The sequence below is a fragment of the Mobula hypostoma genome, chromosome 2, assembly GCF_963921235.1.
Source record: "Mobula hypostoma chromosome 2, sMobHyp1.1, whole genome shotgun sequence".
NCBI classification, from domain to species: domain Eukaryota; kingdom Metazoa; phylum Chordata; class Chondrichthyes; order Myliobatiformes; family Myliobatidae; genus Mobula; species Mobula hypostoma.
In genome coordinates, this window is record NC_086098.1 from 203,029,994 (window position 1) to 203,040,333 (window position 10,340).

Here is a 10,340-nt window from a genome sequence, read left to right on the forward strand (position 1 = left end):
AGGATGTAGAAAATCTAGTTAGGAAGAAAAGAAAAGCTTACAAAAGGTTCAAGAAACTAGAGCTCTAGAAAATTACAAGGGTGCCAGGAAGGAGCTCAATAATGAAATTAGGAGAGCTAGAAGGGGCCATGACAAGGTCTTGGTGAGCAGGATTAAGGAAAGCCCCAAGGCATTCTACAAGTATGTGAAGAGTAAGAGGATGAGCCGTGTGAGAATAGGACCAATCAAGTGTAATAGTGGAAACATGCCTGGAGCCGGAGGAAGTAGCGGTGGTACTTAATAAATACTTTGCTTCAGTATTCACTGGTGAAAAGGACCTTGACAATTGTGGGGATGACTTAGAGCGGACTGAAATACTTGAATGTGTAGATATTAAGAACGAAGATGTGCTGGAGCTATTGAAAGGCATTAAGTTAGATAAGTCACCGGGACTGGACGAGATATACCCCAGGCTACTGCGGGAAGTGAGGGAGGAGATTGCTGAGCCTCTGGAAATGATCCTTACATCATCAATAGGGATGGGAGAAGTACCAGAGGATTGGAAGGTTGCAAATGTTGTTACCTTTTTCAAGAAAGGGAATGGAGATAACCCAGGAAATTAAAGACCAGTGAGTCTTACTTCAGCGGTGGGCAAGTTGTTGGAGAAAATCCTGAGAGGCAGGATTTATGATCATTTGGAGAGAGATAATTTGATTAGGGATAATCAGTAATGTCTTTGTCAACGGCAGGTCATGCCTTATGAGCCTGATAGAATTCTTTGAGGATGTAGCAAAATACATTGATGGAGGTACAGCCATGGATGTAGTGTATATGGATTTCAGTAATGCATTTAAAAAAGCTCCCCATGCAAGGCTCATTCAGAAAGTAATGAGGCATGGCATCCAAGAACACCTTGCATTGTGGATCCAGAATTGGTTTTCTCACAGAAGGCAAAGGATGGTTGTAGATGGTTCGTATGCTGCATGGAGGACGATGACCAGTAGTGTTCTGCAGGGATCTGGTCTGGGACCCCTCCTCTTTGTGATTTTTATAAATAAACTGGATGAGGATGTAGAGGGTGGGTTAATAAGTTTGCTGATGACACAAAAGTTGGGGGTGTTGTGAATAGTTTGGAAGGTTGTCAGAGATTACAGTGGGACATTGATAGGATGCAGAACTGGGCTGAGAAGTTGCAGATGAAGTTCAACCCAGATAACTGTGAAGTGGCTCATTTCAGTAGATCAAGTCAGAAGACAGAATATAATATTAATGGTAAGACTTTTGGCAGTGTGGAAGATTGGCAAGGTCTTGGAATCTGTTTCCATAGGACTCTCAAAGCTGCTGTGCAGGTTGAGAGTATTGTTAAGAAGGAATATGGTGTGATGGTCTCCATCAACCACGGGATTGAGTTCAAGAGCCGTGAGGTAATGTTAAAGCTCTATAAGGCCTCAGTTAGACCCCACTAGGAGTACTGTGTTCAGTTCTGGTCACTGCACTACAGGAAGGATGTGGATACTATAGAGAGAGTGCAGGGGAGATTCACAAGGATGTTTCCTGGATTGGAGAGCATGCCTTATGAGATAGGTTGAGTGAACTTGGCTTTTTCTCCTTGGAGCAACGGAGGAGAGAGGAGACCTGATAGATGTGTATAAGATGATGAGAGACGTTGATCGTGTGGATAGCCAGAAGCTTTTTCCCAGGTCTGAAATGGTTAACATGAGGGGGTATAGCTTAAGGTGTTTGGAAGTAGGTACAAGGGGGTGTCAGAGGTAAGGTTTTCACACAAAGGGTGGTGGGTGCGTGGAATGCACTGCCAGCGTCAGTGGTAGAGGCGGATACAATAGGGTCTTTTAAGAGACTCTTAGATAGTTATGTAGAGTTTAGAAAAATAGAGGGCTATGCGCTAGGGGAATTCGAGGCAGTTTCTTGAGGAGGTTACATGGTCAGTACAACATTGTGGGCCGAAGGGCCTGTAATGTGCTGTAGATTTCTATGTTCCATGTTCTATGTTCTATGTTCATTTGTAAAGTGTTAATACTTTTGTAACTTTTATTGCCTTAATTGACAATATAATTAAAATTTTACTTCTTATTACCATTCAGCATTTTCTTTATTCTTAAATATTTTGAATTGATAGACATAGACATTTTGCTGAAATAAACTAAATGGATTATATTGGGTTGGGTGCCAACATCAAAAATTTTATTTTACTGAATTCACAATTTATTTCCACTGAGAATTTCTGCCAGGAAGAACAAGATGACTGATAAAGATTATCAGAATATATTTTGCAGAAGAAGATGGAAAATTAGGAAGTCTGTGTAGGAATTGTGATGGGGAGCAAAGAAGATGAGCTCTGCCTGCAGGATTTCAGGAGCTGGTGCTGTAAATAAAGTGTTTCCTGTCTGAAATGCTTCTAGTGGCATATGCTGGTGGGTCTTGTAGCAATGAGATAAAACAGGTTAATATATGTGGCTTGACAAATGGTACTGGAGGGACAGCTCCAAGTTCCTGGGGCACTGGGACCAGGTATGGGTGAGCAGGAAATAAGCAAGATGTACAACCCACATGCTGAAGGTAATATTGTTGCAAAGAAGTTAACTAGAAGAAAGTTTAAACTATTTTGGCAGCAGGTGGAGCATTAAGATGAAATATTAGAGAGCAGACACTAGGTGCATTAAATAGTGAGGGGGGACAAGCTGTATGAAAATGTAGAATAATCCACAATGGTACATTCAGTGGCCACTTACTTAGGTACACCCATACACCTGCATGATAATGCAAATATTGTCATAAGGAGGTGGCTAGGAATGGACCCAAGTGCAAAACATAGACACTGAAGTACTATGGACAGGACTAGGATACAGGGTAAGGGCAAGGACATGGACAGGAAAACCAGGAACAGGACTGGACAAGAGAGCTAGGAGCCCAGGCTTGGACTCCGAGCCAGAGACTGGACAAGGACCCAGTACCTGGGTCTTGCCTCTGGCTCGGACCCCAGAACTAGGCAAGGATGAGGCTTGGCAGGCAGGCAGGACGAAGCTGGAGTCTTCAGGCTTGAGGCTAGAGGTGAGGCTTGGCAGGAGGCAGGAGGCTGGAGGCTGGAGTCTTCAGGCTTGAGGCTAGGCAGGAGGCTGGAGGCTCCTCCTGGGCAGGATCGGTTCCCCTGGGCAGGGCGTGGATCACCACCCGATGGAGGCATGGAACAGGAAGGGAGAGAGCCAACTGCAGGTAACGGCAAGATGGCCTGGCTTACCCGACAGAGACAAGGGACAGGAAGGGACAGAACCAACCGCAGGTAATGGCAAGATGGCCTGGCTTACCTGGACGGAGGCAAGGGACAGGAAGGAAGCTAGGTACAGGGAGGCTCCAGGACAAGACTACAGGCGAGACAAGGCAGGGCTTCAGGCGAGAAAACAGGAGGCAGAGGAAGGGATACAAGGAGTAGCACAAGAACAATCCAGCAGCCACACCCTGGTCTCTGAAGGTATTTATGCAGCCAGCCCCAATGAGCATCAGCTGGCTCAATTAGAGCTCAACAAGAACAGAAACAGGGTAGACAGGAAAACCTGGAGCATGGGTCGATGGACCAGACCGTGAACCGGAATACGGACTTCACGGACCGGACCATGACAAATATCTAATTATGAGGCAGTGACCCAATGCACAAAAGCAGGCAGACATAGTCAAGAGGTTTATGTTGTTGTAATAGTCATAGTCATACTTTATTGATCCTGGGGGAAATTGGTTTTCGTTACAGTTGCACCATAAATAATAAATAGTAATAGAACCATAAATAGTTAAATAGAAATATGTATATTATGCCAGTAAATTATGAAATAAGTCCAGGACCAGCCTATTGGCTCAGGGTGTCTGACCCTCCAAGGGAGGAGTTGTAAAGTTTGATGGCCACAGGCAGGAATGACTTCCTATGACGCTCTGTGTTGCATCTCGGTGGAATGAGTCTGACTGAATGTACTCCTGTGCTCACCCAGTACATTATGCAGCAGGTGGGAGGCATTGACCAAGATGGCATGCAACTTAGACAGCATCCTCTTTTCAGACACCACCGTGAGAGAGTCCAGTTCCATCCCCACAGCATCACTGGCCTTACGAATGAGTTTGTTGATTTTGTTGGTGTCTCCTACCCTCAGCCTGCTTCCCCAGCACACAACAGCAAACATGATAGCACTGGCCACCACAGACTCGTAGAACATCCTCAGCATCGTCCGGCAGATGATAAGGACCTCAGTCTCCTCAAGAAATAGAGACTGCTCAGACCCTTCTTGTAGACAGCCTCAGTGTTCTTTGACCAGTCCAGTTTATTGTCAATTCGTATCCCCAGGTATTTGTAATCCTCCACCATGTCCACACTGACCCCCTGCATGGAAACAGGGGTCACTGGTACCTTAGCTCTCCTCAGGTCTACCACCAGCTCCTTAGCCTTTTTCACATTAAGCTGCAGATAATTCTGCTCACACCATGTGACAAAGTTTCCTACCGTAGCCCTGTACTCAGTCTCATCTCCCTTGCTGATGCATCCAACTATGGCAGAGTCATCAGAAAACTTCTGAAGATGACAAGACTCTGTGCAGTAGTTGAAGTCCGAGGTGTCAAGGTGAAGAGAAAGGGAGACAAGACAGTCCCCTGTGATGTTTGGTCTGATGTTCAGACCAAACATCAAAATGAAGAAGAAATACAACTTTGACTGTTGAGTGATTGTTGGTGCCAGATGGGGTCATTTGAGTATCTCAGAATCTGTTAATCTCCCTGGAATTTTCATGCACAACAATCCCTGGTGCTTTCATCAGGAACCCTTATCGTTTCTCTGCAAGTGTGTTAGAAGGGGAAAGATCAGGCAAACTGGGGAAACCAAGAAAGGGAGTGGAGGCATACCTGCAGGAATCACACTGAGATGAAAAATGATACCAGCCACTGGGGGGAGGCAGCAGGACTGAGCCAGTGCAACAGCCGCAGAAACCTTTCTACGAGGAAAAACCAATACTGAAGGAAGTAAGAGAAGCCGTCAAGAAGGCGAGGGCAGGTGTAGCACCCAGGCCCAATGGGATCACATATAAAGTCTACAAGAGGTGCCCAAAGCTTCTCAAGAGGATGTGGAGGCTGATGAGAGTCATCTGGAGGAAGGGCAGACACCACCTTGCTGGCAAGTCGCTGAAGGATGCTTTGTGCCAAAAGAGGAAAACTCAACTGAGATCAAGCAGTTTAGAACCACTTCCCTCCTTAACATCAAAGGAAAAATCTTCTTCGCTGTTCTAGCAAGAAGGATGACATCATACATGGTAGAAAACCAATACATAGATACGGCAGTGCAAAAAGGAGGGATTCTTGGATTCCCAGGATGTGTGGAACACACAAGTGTTATATCCCGGCTGTTAAAGGAGGCCAAGGAAACCAAAGGGAACCTGACGGTGGTGTGGTTGGATTTAGCCAATGCCTATGGCACAGTGCCACACAAGCTCATCGAGACAGCACTGAAACACTGCCATATCCCGGAGAAGGTCACCAAGATCCTGGTAAGCCATTTCGAGGGGATTACAGATGGGTACTGCAAGCAATGGACGAGACAGCCACATGGGCGCGAATGAAATTTAAACCTGCCAAATCAAGGTGTTTGGTGATAAAGAAAGGCCAACTTACCCAGAAGTTCACCTTGAAGATCCAGGATGAAGAAATCCCATCTATCATAGGAAACTCCATCAAGTGCCTAGGGAAATGGTATGATGACAGCCTGAAGGATGTCAACAACAGCAGATGCCTGGAGCAACAAACAACAGAAAGGCTGGTGAAGATCGACAAATCAGGTTTACCAGGAAAGTTTAAGGCATGGATCTTCCAACATGGGCTCCTACCCAGACTAATGTGGCCAATGATGATGTATGACATCACCCTGTCAACGATCGAGGGCATGGAGAGGAAGATAAACCGGTATTTGAGAAGGTGGTTAGGAGTACCACAGTGCTTCTCTACAACAGGGCTATACAACAAGTCAGCCAAGCTCCGGTTGCCCCTCTCCTCAGTTGTAGAGAAATTTAAGGCGGGGAAAGCACGCCTCATCATGACCCTCAAAGACTCCAAGGATGACAAGGTCAGTGAAGCACGAGTCAAGGTACAGACAGGGAGCAAATGGAAGGTGGCAGAGGCGGGAGAAGAAGCAGAGTCCCGACTTCACCATAGAAACGTTGTCAGAACAGTGTGCAAGGGCAGACAAGGCCAACAATCAGGTGGAAGGAGGCCAAACTTAAGGGTAGACAGCACTTGGTCCAGCAGGAGATAAGGAAGAAAGAGGAGGAGGCTAGATATGTGCCAGCAGTGGAGATGGAGAGTCAAGGGACCTGGACAAATTGGGAAACAGAACACAGTGTTGACATGGAATGACAATTTGTGAATAGAACTGAGATAAGCACAGAGCAACTTTTCATTACTTACACCAACTGCAAAACATATACTCATTCTGTAACTTTAACTATTCATGCCAAAACAGCTTTTTAATTGGTGTTTGTTATTAAACAGTAATGAAAAATAATCAATATATTTTTGTGCATTACAGAAAAACTTTAATCAATTTAACCAAATAATTTTCAGCATCCCACCATTGAGGCATTCTGGAGTTGGTTGTTCTAGATATGTTTTCTTTCCTTAATAATTCTGATCCACGAAATAAAACGTTATCCAAATTTCTTGATGAATTAGAGCATCCTTGGTGAATTAAAGCAAAACAGAGCAACTTTCCTAAAGAATCAAAGGAATGTAGAGACCTGCCATTCACTGTATTAAATTAACGAGAGCACATGAAAGGATGATTACATGTGTTCCACCCCCTCATCTGTGTGACAAGGCTGTGACTAGATAAGTTCACATATCAAATACTATATAAATTGTACTACTGCCTGTCCAACATAAAGTATCTAAAGAGCAAAGATTTCCTCCAAACAAGTATTTGGAAGAGCAAAGCCATTAGTTGTACCACAAGCTCAATTCATCATTGCATTTATCCTTTGAAATTTAGCTATCTCTGACTTGTCAAAAGATGACTTCTAGGTGATATTGTCTGCCTGTAACACCAACAGCTGTATCACACTGTTGGACTCTGGTCATCAATTCTTCCAGATCAATGTCTCCAATAATCAATGTAGTCGATGGTTTACTAAAACTAAGGAGAGGACGCACCATGGCTTGTTGGCATTAAGATAGAGTTCCAATTTTAACTCATTATATACAGTATCTTAAGGTGACTGGAAAATTATTGAACTGGGGAAAATGCACTTAAACAACATTTTTACATATTCATAAAAGAATGAGATTTGCTTCCCACAACATACACTTTCAAGAACTCATACAAATTGTGACAACAGAATCCTGAATCAGAAGCTTTTCCACAAGCAGCAGGGAGTAGAATTAAGCCCAAATACAATCCAATACAGATCTTTCCCGGGTTATGAAAGCCCAATTTATGTACAGCTTGTATACATGGACATGCATTTGACAAACTGACAGGATGGATTTGACTGCCTTTGTGGGGCTGTAGACACCTTCTGCTGTGTGGAAGTCAGAATGAAAACCCTTGTTCAGCAACATGTTGCTGTAAGCAGAGCTATGTTTATAATTGAATATATTGCCAAGCAGCCACGTTTGCAACTTGCAAACTGTTCGAGTTACAAATATTTCTCAAGAATTGAATCTTGTTGCAACTTGGGAAGAACCTGTGTGTAAATCTTTAATTTCCTCAAATATCAGAAACCCTCCTCTGGGTCCCAGAAGAAAGTCCCCTCTCATGGTCTCTTCCGTTTTCCCTTTTCATGGACTCATTGGTGTTGTCACAGTAGTTTACTTTCTCATTGACATAGTACATCATTCATTTTCTTCCAGTCTGAAGGTGTGCTTTAAATCAAGCCTGTAAGGAAAAGTTGAATTTAAAATTTAGGCTCATAATTAAAACTAAATTCAGAAATGTTAAACACATCCAATACTTATCCATGACAATAAGCTAGATTACTTAGTGAAGGGGATGATCATCCATAAGTTTAATGCTACTTTTCATTTTGTTCTTTCCAATAACATGACAGGTATTCAGAGGTTTGCATTAACAGGGCAGAATTTTATCTGAAGATATATCGGTCTGTTTGCATGTATGTGAGGAAGTGTGAGTTAATGAGTTATTTCAATGAATCCAAATGAATCCTTTTAGTGAGTTTAAACTAGAAGTTGATTAGAATTGAGAATTGAGAACTGAGACAACAATCGTATCTCAAAATCCACACTGGTAAGAAATGAGGCATTACAGTGTTGTAATGGTAATTCAGGATAACAATTTATAATAGTTCCTTAACAAAAGTAATGGGTCATATAGGAATGTATTTATTCTTTACGGAAGAGCACTCACATAAGTTTGAAGAGAATTATTTCCTTAGTTTCCAAGGCTTCTGACAGAAAAGTGGTTACGATTTGAATTATTGAATACATTAAATGCAAATAAGACAGTTATTAGTGTGCAAACTTAAAGCACACGGTATTGGGGGTATGGTATTGATGTGGATAGAGAACTGGTTGGCAGACAGGAAGCAAAGAGTGGGAATAAACGGGACTTTTTCAGAATTTCAGGCATTGACTAGTGGTGTACCGCAAGGCTCAGTGCTGGGATCCCAGTTGTTTACAATATATATTAATGACTTAGACGAGGGAACTAAATGCAGCAACTACAAGTTTGCAGATGACACAAAGCTGGGCGGCAGTGTTAGCTGTGAGGAGGATGCTAAGAGGATGCAGGGTGATTTGGATAGGTAGGTGAGTGGGCAAATTCATGGCAGATGCAATTTAACGTTGATAAATGTGAGGTTATCCACTTTAGTGGCAAGAACAGGAAAACAGATTATTATCTGAATGGTGGCAGATTAGGAAAAGGGGAGGTGCAACGAGACCCGGCTGTCATTGTACACCAGTCATTGAAATTGGGCATGCAGGTACAGTAGGCAGTGAAAAAGGTGAATGGTATGCTGGCATTCATAGCAAAAGGATTCAAGTACAGGAGCAGGGAGGTACTACTGCAGTTGTACAAGGCCTTGGTGAGACCACACCTGGAGTATTGTGTACAGTTTTGGTCCCCTAATCTGAGGAAAGACATTCTTGCCATGGAGGGAGTACAAAGAAGGTTCACCAGATTGATTCCTGGGATGGCAGGACTTTCATATGATGGAAGACTGGATCGACTAGGCTTATACGCACTGGAATTTAGAAGATTGAGGGGGGATCTCATTGAAACGTATAAAATTCTAAAGGGATTGGACAGGCTAGATGCAAGAAGATTGTTCCCGATGTTGGGGAAGTCCAGAACGAGGGGTCACAGTTTGAGGATAAAGGGGAAGCCTTTTAGGACCGAGATGAGGAAAAACTTCTTCACACAGACAGTGGTGAATCTGTGGAATTCTCTGCCACAGGAAACAGTTGAGGCCAGTTCATTGGCTACATTTAAGAGGGAGTTAGATATGGCCCTTGTGGCTAAAGGGATCAGGGGGTATGGAGAGAAGGCAGGCACAGGGTTCTGAGTTGGATGATCAGCCATGGTCATACTGAATGGCGGTGCAGGCTCGATGGGCCGAATGGCCTACTCCTGCACCTATTTTCTATGTTTCTATGTTTATCAGTGATCATGCTGTAGTGTATTTTTTTCAACAGGAAGTTTATAACTAAATTAATCAGAAATACATAGAGCAAATTGCAAAATTGTATGTTGAACTGATGATCTGTGACTGTTTATATCAGAAAGGCAGTTTCTACATTCAGTTTATTAAGTAAAGTATACTACCTCACTTTTCTCAGTTACAGTTTTGGGATAGGCAACTTGCAGCATCTGCTGGAGTTTGGACAGCTTATTGTAGATGTGATCATAGACCACCTCATTATTAAGATTCTGTATGTTGGTCAAAATAACCTATTCAATCAGGCCAATAAGTGAAAGTGATTTTTTGCGTGCGAAAACAAACTAACTGGACATGTGAATGGCAATTTCAGCTTTAGAGTTAGCGCAGATTTGGTAATTACAGATTGCCTATTGCTTATTCGCCTTTTCTATACCTACTTTCCTCCGTGAAATGAAATGCTGAACAGCCCAAAATGCCCAACTTTTCAATTCTTTTCCCAGCTTAATATTTCTATATCATTTATTTAAATTAACCCTGCTGAAGTTACTCCCTTGTAATATGGTATCCTCAGCATCTTACATTTTAATTGCTGTGGGTCAATAGAAAGTACACCACCAATGAAAGTATCAGACACAGAACTACATCCTGGATTTAGAGTCATAGAGTCATAAAGTCATAGAAAAGTACAGCACTAAAACAGGCCCT